Below are 15,067 nucleotides of genomic sequence, written 5' to 3' on the forward strand. Positions count from 1 at the left end.
TAAGCAACTTCACTTTCACTTTTCACTTTCATGCATTGGAGAAGGAAATAGCAACCCACTCCAGTGTTCTTGCCTGGAGAATACCAGGGATGGAGGAGCCTGGTGGGCTGCCATCTATGGGGTCGCACAGAGTCGGACACGACTGAAGTGACTTAGCAATGAGCCTGCACCCCAAGGTCATGTGGAACTTTGTGGATCCTCTAAAGATTCAAGAGACGTGAAGAAACATCCATCTGAATGGCTGAGCCTGAAGAGACCAGTACTTGCACAGCTGGTGGAGGAAGTGTTTTCCTCTTCAGTGGGGATGCATGAGGCTCCTCAGAATTCCTCAAATGACACATAATCACAGCCACTCACTGTGACCCTGGAGGGCTCACTGAGCCATGTGGCCTTCCACTGTCAGGGTGTCTCCATGTAAATTAGAAGAGGGTCCCAGATGGAGTGAGGAGCCAGGTCCCAGGCAGGGTGTGCAGACATAGTCACCCAGGGCTCTCTAGTCCAGCATGAGAGGATCCTGTCAGGGAGGGAAGAAATGCCCCTCCTCCCACTCACGGGACCTCTGTTAGAGTCACAGCCCCTTCAGTTCTGTGTCCTTAGGGCCCACCCTCCTCACTCTAGTCCTGGTCCTGCTGCCCAAGCCTGCCTACTAGTCTTCCAACCTGGACTTTCTGCTCCACCCTGACCCTGGGTCTGATCCTGGTTCAGGCCTCCCTGGTCCTTGCTTCCCCACCTCTGACCCTATAGTTCACTCTGAGGCCATGAACATAGTCCATCAGACTAAATTGCTATTCCCATTGGACAGAGGCAAGTCTGAGACTCTAACATATAAGCACAGAGCCCCAGAGTTGGGCAGCGCTAGATCCAGGATCCCACCAGCTCCAACCAGTTCCTCTCTAGCCTTTCTGCCTTATGGGCCAGCAGGATCCTGCTGATTGGTTTGATACAATCGTTTGGTACAGTTCCTAAGATGGGGAATAGAAAGGCTCTAGGCAGAAGCCTGAGTAATACAAACGATGGCATCAGGATTTTCTGACTTGCCCCAAAGGAAATTCTGCTTGATTTTCATCACCAGAAAGAAGACTCTTGACCCCTGTCTTTTCCCAACAAGTTTGAAAAATGTTAATATTGACCGAACACCTACTCTGTGTCAGTCAGTATGGGAAGTTCGTTGCATGCATAATCTCAGTGTCCTCACAATTTAACTGAACAGATGAAGAAACTAAAGCAGAGAGTAGTTCCGTAACACGTCCAAGGTCACATAACCTGCCCCTTCCTTGCAGGTTTCATCTTTTCTCCATTCAAGGTTGTTCACTGCCAGCAAATGACATGGAGGAAACATTCCTCATGAGATGTTGAGAAGGAACGTCCTCAGCCCCACCATATGGTCCTGCTTGGGGAGGTGTGCCTGCCAGGAGGAAACTAGCCTGGTGCTTCGGCGTGTGGGTGACCTTCCTGACACACCTGTGCAGGTTACCTGGACAAACCAGCCTCAGCCTCAATTTTATTCAGGAATTCAGTCAGCAGGAGTAGCAGTTCCTCTCTGCTCAGTTTGTCCCAGAGATACTCAGCGACATACTCAAAAAAGATCTCAGTATCTAGATGAAAGGAAAGGGAATAAGGTTAGAACTTGTGAAGTGAAAAAGGGAAAGCGTTTGTCGCCCAGCGGTCTTTGATTTTTTGGGACCGCGTGGACTGTAGCCTGCCAGGCTCCTCTGTCCATGGAATTCTTCAGGCAAAAATACTGGAGTGGGTATCCATTCCCTCGTCCAGGGGATATTCCTGACCCAGGGATCAAGTACAGGTCTCCTCTGTTGCAGGCAGATTCTTTACTGTCTGAGTCACCAGGAAAACCCAGAAAAATGTGTGGTGGATAATAAATGGTATTGAGTAGCTTTTTTTTTTTTAACCCTGTGGAATCTGAGGGAGGGCTTGCAGATTTTGATTTTCCAGCCTAGAACAGGTATCTAGATCACTATGGTGACAGGACAGAAGTTGGTGAGAGCTATTTGAGTTTTTGAATTTGGTGGACCCGAAGTGCTGAAACTCCAGTTGGATGTTGCTGTATCAATTCTGAAAGACCACCAGGTTCTAACAAAGTCCAAGCATGTGGTATAAACCCAGTGGACGCATATATCCGCTCTGGCACTCACAGTATAAAATTATTTCTACCTTATACTCCTAGCTGAGATGTGGCTGGGATAGTAGAACTGCTGGAGAGAATATATCTGCTTTCAAGAAAGGTGACATTCACTACCAGGACGATCTCTGGGGGCTACACCAAGTTTGCTCTGGCAGCCCATCACACTATTCACACGTTGCCAGAAAAACTGGACTTTAAACAAGAAGCTACCATCAGCATCTCATGTTTTACTGCTATCGAGTCTGCTCCCCAGTGTCTGTGTGAAAGCTGGAGAAAGTGTTCTTGGGCAGGTGGAGGAGCTGGAAGAGCAGCATGCCAAATGGTTAGAGCTTATGGCTTAAAGATTTTGGGCACAGCTACTACTGAGGAAGGACAAAAGATTGCTTTCCAAAATGGAGCCCACGCAGTGTTTAATCACAAAGAAGCTAATAATATTGATAAAACTAAGAAATCTGTTGGTGAAAAAAGAGTTGACGTGATTATTGAAATGTTTGCTAATGTCAAACTTAGTGAAGATTTAAATTTTTTGTCACGTGGAGGACGAGTAATAGTTGTTGGCCGCAGAGGTCCTATTGAAATAAACCCACAGGATCCATGACAAAGGAATATAGCACAAAAGGAGTAACTCTCCATTCATCCTCCAAGGAGGGATGTCAGCAGTTTGCAAGCAGCCCTCCAAGCTGGAATGGAAATTGGTTGGTTGAGACCAGTAATAGGCCTTGGGTATTCACTGGAGAAGGCAGCCCAGGCTCATGAAAATATCATTCATAGCTGTGGGGCTATGGGAAAATGATTCTTCTCTTAAAATGATTAATCCTTGCATTGATTTCCTGTGTAATGAGAGGTTTCTTACCTCAGTTTTGAGTACACTGTGTTTGCTTTGCTTAGCATTCATTTGATTCAGTGAGTTTCTTCTATTTAAAAAAATATTTCTTTTTAGCAATCATAGGCATTGGAGTGTAGTTTATTTTATAGCTGGCAATATTCTTTATGCCTTCTACCTCTCATCAGGGAATCATCATAATGGGAAATAGGATGTTAGTGGTCACTTGGCATTGGAGGACATTGCAGAAATTCCTAACCGATGCTTATCATTAATTCCATACTTTTGACTAAAACATGCTAATTTAAAAGAGGACTGCTTGATTTCCAAGCCTACTTCTCCTTATAAAGTTTCTTTAGTCTCTGATTAGCCCACAACTATATTGGACTCTTTGACGATTCTCTGAACTAAATAAGACCTCTTTTCCAAACTAATCTCATCTATAGCTACAAGTCTCTCAGAGGGGCAAGATAAACAATGTCCAGAGAAATCTGTTAGCTTTCCAATTTTCCCCAATATTTTATGCTCTTCACTAGGTTAAGGATTGATTACCAGTGATCCATGTACTCTGTGAGGACAGCAGCCTTATCTCTGGGATGATATGATACTAGGAGCACAGTTGGGCTTCCTAGGTGGCGCTGGTGGTAAAGAACCTGCCTGACAGTGCAGAAGATGTAGGAGATGCGGGTTGGATCCCTGGGTCAGGAAGATCCCCTGGAGAAGGGAATGGCAACCCACTCCAGTATTCTTGCCTGGAGAATTCCATGGGCAGAGGACGCTGATGGGTTATAGTTCATGGGGTCACAAAGAGTGAGACGTGACTGAAAGGACTTAGCACATCCTTTGCATTGTTTCTAAATATATATGTATTGATTGGTTCAAATTCAAAGTAAATTTAAAATTATCTCTTTGTGCGACAGGGACCATATATTTTTGTTTAAATTAATAAAGAAATTTGATGCCTTAAGGATGATCTGCTTTGGTTATCATAACATGGTATCTGCAATAAATTCTACAGCACATTAAAAAAATGGTATTTAGTACATATTAGTTAAAATTCATTTTCTTGAGCAGCGATCACCTGGGCACTCTTGGCAGAGTAACCTGGGGTTATGGATGGAACTGTTTCCCCCCCACCCCCCAATTCATATGTTGAAGATCTAACCCCCTGGTGACTATATTTGAAGACTGGGCCTTTAAGGAGGTAATTATGGTAAAATGAGGTCATAAGTGTGGGGCCCTAATCCAATAAGTTAAATGTCTTTATTAGAAAAGAAGACACCAGAGTCTCTCTCTATTCCTTCCCTCTCCCCCAGAGGAAAGGCCATGTGAGGACAGAGAGAAAAGGCAGTTAGAATTTACACAACAGGTGGAGAGGTCTCACCAGAAACCACCACTACCTTGATTTTGGACTTCCAAACCTCCAGAAATAATGATCTAATCCTGGAATTTAGGTGTCTTCAGGAATCTACAATTTTAAACCTTCAGAAAGAGAAGGAGGGCTTCCCAGGAGATGCAGTGGTAAAAATTCGCCTGCCAATGCAGGAAGGAGATGCAAGAGTCATGCGTTAGATCCTTGGGTTGGAAATATCCCCTGGAGTAGGAGATGGCAACCCACTCCAGCATTCTTGCCTGGAAAATCCCAAGAACAGAGGAGCCTGGCAGACAACAGTCCATGAGGCCATAAAGATTTGGACACAACCGAACAACTGAGCCCACACACACACACACAAAGAGAAGGAATACAAGGGATGTGTTTTGTTAGTTACTACTTGTAGCAGAGACTGGCAGCACCCTATAAATGACTGCTTTCATGTTTTGGCAGTGAAACAAAAGAATATTCACATTAAATGCAATAAAGAATGTAATGACAATAAATAGCCTCAGATCAGTACAGAGCAAGATCACTGCTCAAATGAGTTACCAAAATCCCTGTGTGATTTCAGGGATCTAGAGGTTATGGAATTGCTCAATGTTAGTTGCTCAGTCCTGTCTAACTCTTTGTGACCCCATGGACAGTAGCCTTCAAGTCTCCCCTATCCCTGAAATTCTCCTGGCAAGAATACTGGAGTGGGTTGCAATTTCCTTCTTCAGAGGATCTTCCCGACCCAGGAATCGAACCTGGGTCTTCTGCATTGCAGGCAGATTCTTTTACCGTCTGAGCCACCACGGAAGCCCAGGGATTATGGAATTGTAGGTAAGACATAGGCAACTAGGATATATATATATATATAATATATATATATATGGTGGGTGGGGCTGGGTCACAATGTGAGATGTGTTTCCTGGTACATGCACACACAGATACATTATTCTTATTTCACAGATGAGGAAAGTGAGACTCAGACAGGATAAGGGACAGCCCCAGGCCAGTGAGCAGAAAGCTCAGAGGTGGAATCCAAGCTCAAGTATCAGACACTTCTTGGATATGACTTGAATCCTCTTTATTTTAAACTCCTGTGATTTCTTCACTCTACCATACAGTACACCTAGAGGGACTTTTGAGAGTGATTTTTGGTGGTGAGCACACTGCAGCATATACAGAAGTAGAAACATAATGTTGTATACATGAAACTTATAGAATGTTATAGACCAATGCTACCTAATTTTTAAAAAGGTTTGAAGCCACCTGCCGTTGAGTAAGACTACCATGTGAGAGGCTTCATCTTGCTGATCAGAGACACTCAGGATGGGCAGTGAAGGGGTGGAGGCAGATGTGATCCTGTGTAAAACCCCATCACCCCTCCCCTCTTGGTGGGAGGTGGCAAAAGTCAGACTGGGGTTCAGTTCAGTGTCCACTGATCCTTGCAGAGTGGCTGGGCAGGTGGCAGGGCAAGAGCTGGATGGAAGGTGTCTGTGGTGACGCCCCAGGGTCTTGGAGCAGGAGGAGGCTCAAGCCAAGGGAGAGGGCAGGAGGAGCTCCAGGGATGCTGGGGGACCCCTCCTTGCTGCCCTGCCTGGCCTTGGGGACTCCCTCTGCTGTCTCCCTCCCCATGGACTGTCCTGGCCTCACTTCTGAGTCACTTGCTAGAGGGCAGTGGGGGAGGAAGTGAGCACCTAGCAAGTGGCTCCCCAAGGAGAGGGCTGGGAAAGAGGCTCTGTGGACACACTCCCGTTGGGGTACTCCACATGGCCCCCCTGAGGGGCTCCAGGATGCTTATTCATCCTCTTCTTGGTTCTTGATTCCTCTGTAGGTTAACTCTGCCTGGAGGAACCACCCTCAATTCCGGGTCACATGTAGGAACTGGCCAGAAAAGAGGCAGCTGCCTACCTGAGCGGTCTCCAAGGTTTTCTGAGCTCATGATGGCAGCAGCGGGGTCTCAGAGATCTCCTGTCAGCTCCTTGTCTGCATCAGGCTGGAAGGAGGTGTGACCTCACCCTTGGGGAACATAAAACAGATTGTGGGCTCGATCACGAGTCAGCAGTGCCTGCAGGGAGCAGGGGGTGGTGAGGTCTCTGGTGAGTTCCCCTGGGACGGCCACCAGTGCCACGGGGAATTTAACGCACTGTGGTTCTCTGTCCCCTGGGCTCTGCAGGTCACTAGTTAAGGAAAGTTACTCATCCCCACCCACACACACTCCCCCCAAGTCAGAGTCCTGCTTTCCTGTTGGGGCACAGGGAGAAGGTAATCAGACAGGGGACACCCATCTGCAAAGTTATCAGAGCAATAAAACCAGAGACAAGACCAGATAGGAAGGAATGATCTGGAAATTACGTGAGGCCAGGAACACTTGTGTTTACTAATTGGTAATAACTAATATTGATCCATTGTCTAGATTTGCAGGCTCCTGAAGCTCACCTGAACTTAACATCAGCCGAAGTTTTCAAGCTGATTCCAGAACCTGGGCTTATACCCAGTCTTTCTGATCTAAATCCCAGGTTTGTGATGATTATGCTCTACTCCCTTTAATATACAAAGATATTTATTTGTGGATATATGTTTATCAGTTAAATGAGTGCTTTCATTCCAAAATAATGTCTTGCTCTCCGCTTAATTCTCTGCCTTGATAAAGTTGCTAGTGATACAGCTCCCACAGCCCACGCCCTCCTTGCTTCTGCAAGAGCATTTATCCCACAAAGGCCTGGAGTCCCATCGCCCCCACCCCACTTCCTGTATCCCTGCCCTGAGTGGTGGGAGGACCCCAATGGTGCTCTGTCCCTCTGCTGTCCTCCCCTGACTACTGGACTGTAGGTTGTTTCTAATTACTTATGCAAATAATAGTGTAAAGAACATTCTCCTTGTATAAAACTATGTTTGAGACTGTTCCCTTAAGCTATATCTAAGAGTGGGATATAGCTAGATAGCTATCTAGGATGTAGGATATAGAATCTAGGATATAGCTATCTAGGCTAGACCATAAGGCATCAGCACCTAAAAAATATTCATACCTAGAGACACACTGTTATGCAAAGAAATTGCAGCAATTTATGCTCACACTCATGATATATAAGGGCATCCATCCTTTCAGACTTTCCCATTCTCAGTGTTCCTCAAAAAAAAGAGCAGTTCAGATTTTTATATATAAAAAATCTATTTTGGTTCTGCTTGTGATTATCTTGCCATGGGAGATGAGGAAGGAAAGCAAATGTTGATGACATTTAACTACTGTTTGAAGAAAGCAAAAGAGCCTTTGTCAACTACTCCTCCTGAGACCTGCCTGAAATGACAGTAGAGATACTTACAGTTATAATACCAGCTACTGATAAGAGTGACTTGTGTTTGCGGTCTTTGCTTTGCAATGGTATTTGCTCTAAAACTTTACAAATGACAACTTGTATTTTATTCTATTAGCCTTTGAGATGTGTAGCATTATATCCTCATTTACAAATAAGGAAGCTGAAGTACAGATGTTACATGACTCACCCAAGGTCAGAAGTCTTGCCCCTGGAACAGCTCCACCCGACAATCTGGGCTCAAGAACCCATAGCCTGCCTCTCCTCCCTCTGCTGCTAATAAAAACAAGCATGGGGGCAACGGGAGACCAGAGGCTTCAACAAATGTCTGAAGACTCACTGGACGGAGAAGTGATAGCTGAGTGAAGAGGAGCGCAGTGGAGGGAGAGAAACAGGGAGCGTTCACAGGAGAGAATAACGGTCTGCTGGGCAAAGCCCCAGAGGGAGCAAGATGAGAGGGAGGAAGAGGGGATAGCAGGGGGCAAGTTTACCAACATCATGGCCCATCCCATATTCACAGTAGCCTTCACTCTTCACCAGACTTTTCAGAAAGCTACTTGAGAATGAGTTGCAGGAAAAAAATAGATTATGTGCTTGTTTAATTATGGAGGAAGGTAAAGGATACCCATGAGAGAGATAGACGTGGGACGCAGGAATCAGGAACATCAACCCAGAGGAAAGGGAATCCAAGGATCCCAGCTGGGCACGCAGCAGAACTAGAGAGAAACCAGTCCAGAATGGGATAAAAAGTCCAGAGTCTTTGGGGAAAGGGGACTCAGTATCACATGAGGCACAGTTGGAAAGAAATGGAAAAAATGTTGAAGATAAACAGTACAAGGGGTGAAAATGAAGCCAGTTAGAAACATCAGGAAAAACTAAAGCTATGCCAAAAATCATATGCAGCTATAAGGTACAAGTTAGCTCTAAAAACATACTAAAATAACACAAAAATCTAAATTCTAAACTCATGTCCATTGAGTTGATGGTGCCATCCAACCATCTCATCCTCCGTCATCCCTTCTTCTCCTGCCCTCAATCTGTCCCAGCATCAGGGTCTTTTCAAATGAGTCAGCTCTCCACATCAGGTGGCCAAAGTATTGGAGTTCCAGCTTCAACATCAGTCCTCCAATGAACACCCAGGACTGATCTCCTTTAGAATGGACTGGTTGGATCTCCTTGCAGTCCTACAGACTCTCAAGAGTCTTCTCCAACATCACAGTTGAAAAGCATCAGTTTTTCAGCACTCAACTTTCTTTACAGTCCAACTCTCACATCCATGCATGACTACTGGAAAAACCATAGCCTTGACTAGACGGACCTTTGTTGGCAAAGTAATGTCTCTGCTTTTTAATATGCTGTCTAGGTTGGTCATAACTTTCCTTCCAAGAAGTAAGCGTCTTTTAATTTCATGGCTGCAATCACCATCTGTAGTGATTTTGGAGCCCAGAAAAATAAAGTCGACCGCAGTTTCCACTGTTTCCCCATCTATTTCCCATGAAGTGATGGGACCAGATGCCATGATCTTAGTTTTCTGAATGTTGAGATTTAAGCCAACTTTTTCACTCTCCTCTTTTACTTTCATCAAAGGTTTTTTAGTTCCTCTTCACTTTCTGCCATAAGGGTGGTGTCATCTGCATATCTGAGGTTATGGATATTTCTCCCAGCAATCTTAATTCAAGCTTGTGCTTCTTCAGCCCAGAATTTCTCATGATGTACTCTGCATAGAAGTTAAATAAGCAGGGTGACAATATACAGCCTTAGTATATTTGTATATCTGAAAAGTATAGCTTTCCGGATTTGGAACCAGTCTGTTGTTTCATGTTAAGTTCTAACTGTTTCTTCCTGACCAGAATTTTCAGGAGGCAGGTCAAGTGGTCTGGTATTCCCATCTCTTGAAGAATTTTCCAGTTTGTTGTGATCCACACAGTCAAAATCTTTGGCATAGTCAATAAAGCAGAAGTAGATGTTTTTCTGGAACTCTCTTGCTTTTTCAATGATCCAACAGATGTTGGCAATTTGATCTCTGGTTTCTCTGCCTTTTCTAAATCCAGCTTGAACATCTGGAGGTTCGTGGTTCATGTACTGTTGAAGCCTGGCTTGGAGAATTTTGAGCGTTGCTTTGCTAGCATGAGAGATGACTGCAATTGTGCGGTAGTTTGAACGTTCCTTTGCATTGCCTTTCTTCGAGATTGCAATGAAAACCGACCTTTTCCAGTCCAGTATGAAAAGGCAAAATATAGGACACTGAAAGATGAACTCCCCAGGTCGGTAGGTGCCCAATATGCTACTGGAGATCAGTGGAGAAATAACTCCAGAAAGAATTAAGAGACGGAGCCAAAGCAACAACACCACCCAGTTGTGGATGTGACGGGTGATGGAAATAAAGTCCGATGCTGTAAAGAGCGATATTGCATAGGAACCTGGAAGTTGGGTTTATGAATCAAGGCAAATTGTAAGTGGTCAAACAGGAGATGGCAAGAGTGAATATCGATATTTTATGAATCAGCGAACTAAAATGGACTGGAATGGGTGAATTTAACTCAGAGGACCATTATATCTACTACTGTGGGCAAGAATCCTTTAGAAGAAATGAGTAGCCATCATAGTCCACAAGAGTCTGAAATGCAGTACTCTGCTTTTTAATATGCTGTCTGGTTTGGTCATAACTTTTCTTCCAAGGAGGAAGCGTCTTTTAATTTCATGGTTGCAGTCACCATCTGCAGTGATTTTGGAGCCCAGAAAAATAAAGTCGACCGCAGTTTCCACTGTTTCCCCATCTATTTCCCATGAAGTGATGGGACCAGATGCCATGATCTTAGTTTTCTGAATGTTGAGTTTTAAGCCAACTTTTCCACTCTCCTCTTTCACTTTCATCAAGAGATCTCTTTAGTTTTTATTTAACTGCTTATTTAACTTATAAGCAGAGTACACCATGGGAAATGCTAGGCTGGATAAAGCTCAGTTGGAATAAAGATTGCTGGGAGAAATATCAATAGCCTCAGATATGCAGATGACACCACCCTTATGGCAGAAAGTGAAGAGGAACTAAAAAACCTTTGATGAAAGTAAAAGAGGAGAGTGAAAAAGTTGGCTTAAAACTCAACATTCAGAAAACTAAGATCATGGCATCTGGTCCCATCACTTCATGGCAAGTAGATGGGGAAACAGTGGAAACAGTGACAGATTTCATTTTCTTGGGCTCCAAAATCACTGCAGATGGTGACTGCAGCCATGAAATTAAAAGATGCTTCCTCCTTGGAAGAAAAGTATGACCAAACTAGACAGCATATTAAAAAGCAGAGACATTACTTTGCCAACAAAGGTCCGTCTAGGCAAAGATATGGTTTTTCCAGTAGTCATGCATGGATGTGAGAGTTGGACTATAAAGAAAGCTGAGCGCTGAAGAACTGATTCTTTTGAACTGTGGTGTTGGAGAAGACTCTTCAGAGTTCGTTGGACTGAAAGGAGATCCAACCAGTCCATGCTAAAGCAAATCAATCCTGATTATTCATTGGAAGGACTGATGCTGAAGCTGAAACTCCAATACTTTGATTACCTGATGCAAAGAACTGATTCATTGGAAAAGATCCTGATTCTGGGAAAGATTGAAGGCAGGAGGAAAAGGGAACGACAGAGGATGAGATGTTTGGATGGCATCACCGACTCAGTGACATGAGTTTGAGTGAACTCTGGGAGTTGGCGATGGACAGGGAGGCCTGGTGTGCTGCACTCCATGGGGTCGCAAAGAGTTGGACATGACTGAGTGACTGAAGTGAACTGAACTGAAGCAGGGTGACAGTATACAGCCTTAAAGTACTGCTTTCCAATTTCGAACCAGTCCATTGTTCCACGTCCGGTTCTAACTGCTGCTTCTTCACTTGCATACAGGTTTCTCAGGAGGCAGGTAAGGTAATAATAATTTTGAATAATTGAATAATTATTTTTGAATAATCTAAAAATTTTCCACAGATTGCTATGTTCCACACAGTCAAAGGCTTTAGCATAGTCAATGAAGCAGAAGTAGATGTTTTACTGGAATTCTGGAATTCTCTATGACTTAAAAGATGTTGGTAATTTGATCTCTGGTGCCTCTCCGCCTTTTATAAATCCAGCTTGTACATCTGAAAGTTCTTGGCTCATGTACTGCTGAAGCCTAGCTTGAAGGGTTTGAACATTACCTTGCTAGCATGTGATATGAGTACAGTTATGTAGTCGTTTGAACATTCTTTGACATTGCTCTTTGGGATTGGAATGGAAACTGATCTTTTTCAGTCCTGTGGCTACTGCTGAGTTTTCCAGGTTTGTTGACATATTGAGTACAGCACTTAGCAGCAGCATCTTTTAGGATTTGAACTCGTGAGAGGGTTAATACTCAGGTAGGAAGGCCAGGGGTCCCCAAGCAGCAGGAAGAAATAAAGTGCAAGTGGCAGATGTTTTTTTCTTCTTTAACACAAAATTAAAGGAGGCTCCTCTAATCATGTGTTACCATGAGGACACTTGGTTCTGAACTTAGTGTCAGAACTTAACCTTGGGCTACTAATGGCTCAGCAAGCCAATGCGTTTTTCTCTTGGAAATGTGTTCCTTAAGCTATGCTAACCAAACTATGTATTTGCTTTGGAATCTGCTTTTCTTCACATTGATTCCCCCTAAGACTAACCTTTCTCAAACTTTGAGCTGATAATGGCTCAGCAAACCAGTATGTCTTACTAATGGCAATATTTTTCTTAAGCTATATTAATGAGACTATGTATTTGCTTGGAAATCTGCCTTTCTTCAAGATACATGTCAATTGTTTTATGGCTGGAGATGACTCCCCTTGTGCCATCCTATCTCAAAATGTATGTTGTGGGAGAGGAGCCTGGTGCAACACTCTCTGTCTGAGGCATTTCTTTTATCTGATAGCAGCTTGCTATCAGGTATACAATGCCCTGCTAAAAACTAGCAAGGGGTCACTCTTTCTGCCCTTTCTGATGTCTATGTTAGAAGCTTTCTCTATCCCTTTTACATGTTAATAAAACTTTGCTACACAAAAGCTTCAAGTGATCAAGTCTCATCTCTGGCCCTGGATCGAAATCCTCTCCTCCAGAGGCCAAGAAGCTGGGTGTCGTTAAAGTGCCGGGGACCAGCCCCGGCTGATCCAGGGTACTCGAAGGAGAGACGGCGTCGGCGAGGGTCAGGATACGATAGCTTCAATTAGATATTAATTAAAGATATAAAGAGTAATAGAATAAGGATAGCTCAGTAGGAAAATTCAGTGGAGAAAAGAGGCTGAGTAGCTTGGTTTACGCGGGGGACCAATAAAACTTCAAGACAAGAAGTTTGCACCACTTACGTAGGCCGCAGGCGTCCTTCCGTTCTCCCGAAGGAGAGGAGACACTGAGGCCTCCCCGGTCGGATCTTAGAAGCCCAGGCATAATTAGTAAGCATGGTGGGTTCCGCGCTCCAGATGGAGACTCAACCAGAGTGAGAGAGAGAGCGACATGGGGAGACCAGTATTTCGAGAAACTGATCCCAATTCTTTATTTTCCAGAGTCTGTTTTTATACACTGAGATGTTATACAAAAGTCACGTGGGGACAGCAGTCCTGACTTTTATTAAAGTCAGGTGCTTCACACAAATGTATACAGAGGTCTTAGGGGTGTTACATCATCTTCTGGCCAGGGGGGCCTGCTGACAATTCTGACCCTCTCCTTGTGACAGCGGTCAGTCAATCAGGACACTTATTTCTCCAGGGCTGATTATTCTCAAAACAGACGCCACCCAAGTAAAGTTACATTCCTACAGGGTGAGGGTGTAGTGGGTTTTAGTTAAGGAAAGAATTTACTTAGCCTAAGGTCTAGCGTGATTAATATCAAAGGTTAATACTTATTCCTTCTATATATTCATTAATGTGTGTAAGGGCAGGGGATGTGGAGACTTAGCAACAAACATTGGCTCAACAAATGAAAAACCCTTCACCAATACAATTTCTAATCAGCCCATTATACTTATACTAATAGTTTTCTAACTTTTCTAAGGAACCTGTTTTTAGAAGGTTTAAAGCATCTCGTGCCTCTCACGGTTGGGAGGCTGTGAGCAATCACATGTGGCTGGACGAGCCTGTCAGGCAGGCTAGAGAACCTTCAGAGGAGTTTGTAGGTTAAAACACTCTTATCACGCCCAGGAATTATTATTAACTGGAGCTCTAGGTTAACTCCTTCTCCGAAAGAGGTGGTGGGGGACAGCCCCCCGTAAAGTCAGAGGTGTAGGTAAGCACAAAGTAGTAAAGTAGGCAGGCTCTGGTTATGGGGGTAGATGCTCGAGGAGTTCCAGGGGGACTCCTGAGGCTCGATCCCGCCTTTGCGTATGTCGAGCCTCCTTCCTCATGACCTTTGTCACGGGCGGAGTACCTCACTCTGGCCCCCAACAGTTAAAGGGTCACAGCCACAACCTTTCAATAGCTCAGCTGGAATTCCATCACCTCCACTAACTTTGTTTGTAGTAATGCTTCCTAAGGCCCACTTCACTTCATACTACAGGATGTCCAGCTCTAGGTGAATGGTCAAACCATTGTGGTTATCTGGGTTAAGACCTTTTTTGTATAGTTCTTCTGTGTATTCTTTTTTTTTAATTTAATTTAATTAATTAATTTTTTTTTTATCTTCTGTGTATTCTTGCAACCTCTTCTTAGTATCTTCTGCTGCTGTTAGGACCATACCACTTCTGTCCTTTATTGTGCCCATTTTTGCGTGAAATATTCTCTTTGGTATCTCTAATTTTCTTGCAGAAATCTCTAGTCTTTCCCAGTCTATGTTCTCCTCTTTTTTTTTTTGCATGGTTTGGTTAAGAAAGCTTTATATCTCTTTTCTGTTTTTTGGAACTCTGCACTCAGATGGGTGTATCTTTGCTTTTCTCCTTTGTCTTTTGCTTCTCTTCTTTTCACAGCTATTTGTAAGTTCTCCTCAGACAACTAGTTCCCTTTTTTGCATTTCTTTTTCTTGGGGATGGTTTTCATCACTGCCTCCTGTACAATGTTATGAACCTCCATCCATAGCTCTTCAGAGAGTCGTCTATCAGATCTAACCCCTTGAATCTACTTGTCACTTTCACTGTGTAATTGTAAGTAAGGGATTTGATTTAGGTCATATCTGAATGGCCTAGGGGTTTTCCCTACTCTTTTCAACTTAAGTCCGAATTTTGCAATAAGGAGCTCATGATCTGAGCCACAGTCAGCTCCAGGTCTTGTTTTTGCTGACTGTATAGAGCTTCTCCATCTTCAGCTGCAAAGAATATAATCAATCTGACTTCAGTGAAATGTTACCTGTCCTTGGAGGACCAGCTCCGAAGCCTTCTTCCTCTACTGCCTTCCCCCACTTCCTCTCCAGGCATCCCTGGAAGCTGGCACTTCCCTGATTATGACTCTATTTGTGTTGAGTTTCTTCAGCTCCAA

The 15,067-nt window shown here is 44.0% G+C and overlaps 1 pseudogene; it reads left to right on the forward strand.

Moving 5' to 3' along the window:
- The first annotated feature begins 1,974 nt into the window (after positions 1 to 1,974).
- Positions 1,975 to 2,950, forward strand: LOC102283246 (zeta-crystallin-like; annotated as a pseudogene).
- Positions 2,951 to 15,067: the final 12,117 nt, after the last annotated feature.

This window comes from Bos mutus, chromosome 5 (assembly GCF_027580195.1).
Source record: "Bos mutus isolate GX-2022 chromosome 5, NWIPB_WYAK_1.1, whole genome shotgun sequence".
NCBI classification, from domain to species: domain Eukaryota; kingdom Metazoa; phylum Chordata; class Mammalia; order Artiodactyla; family Bovidae; genus Bos; species Bos mutus.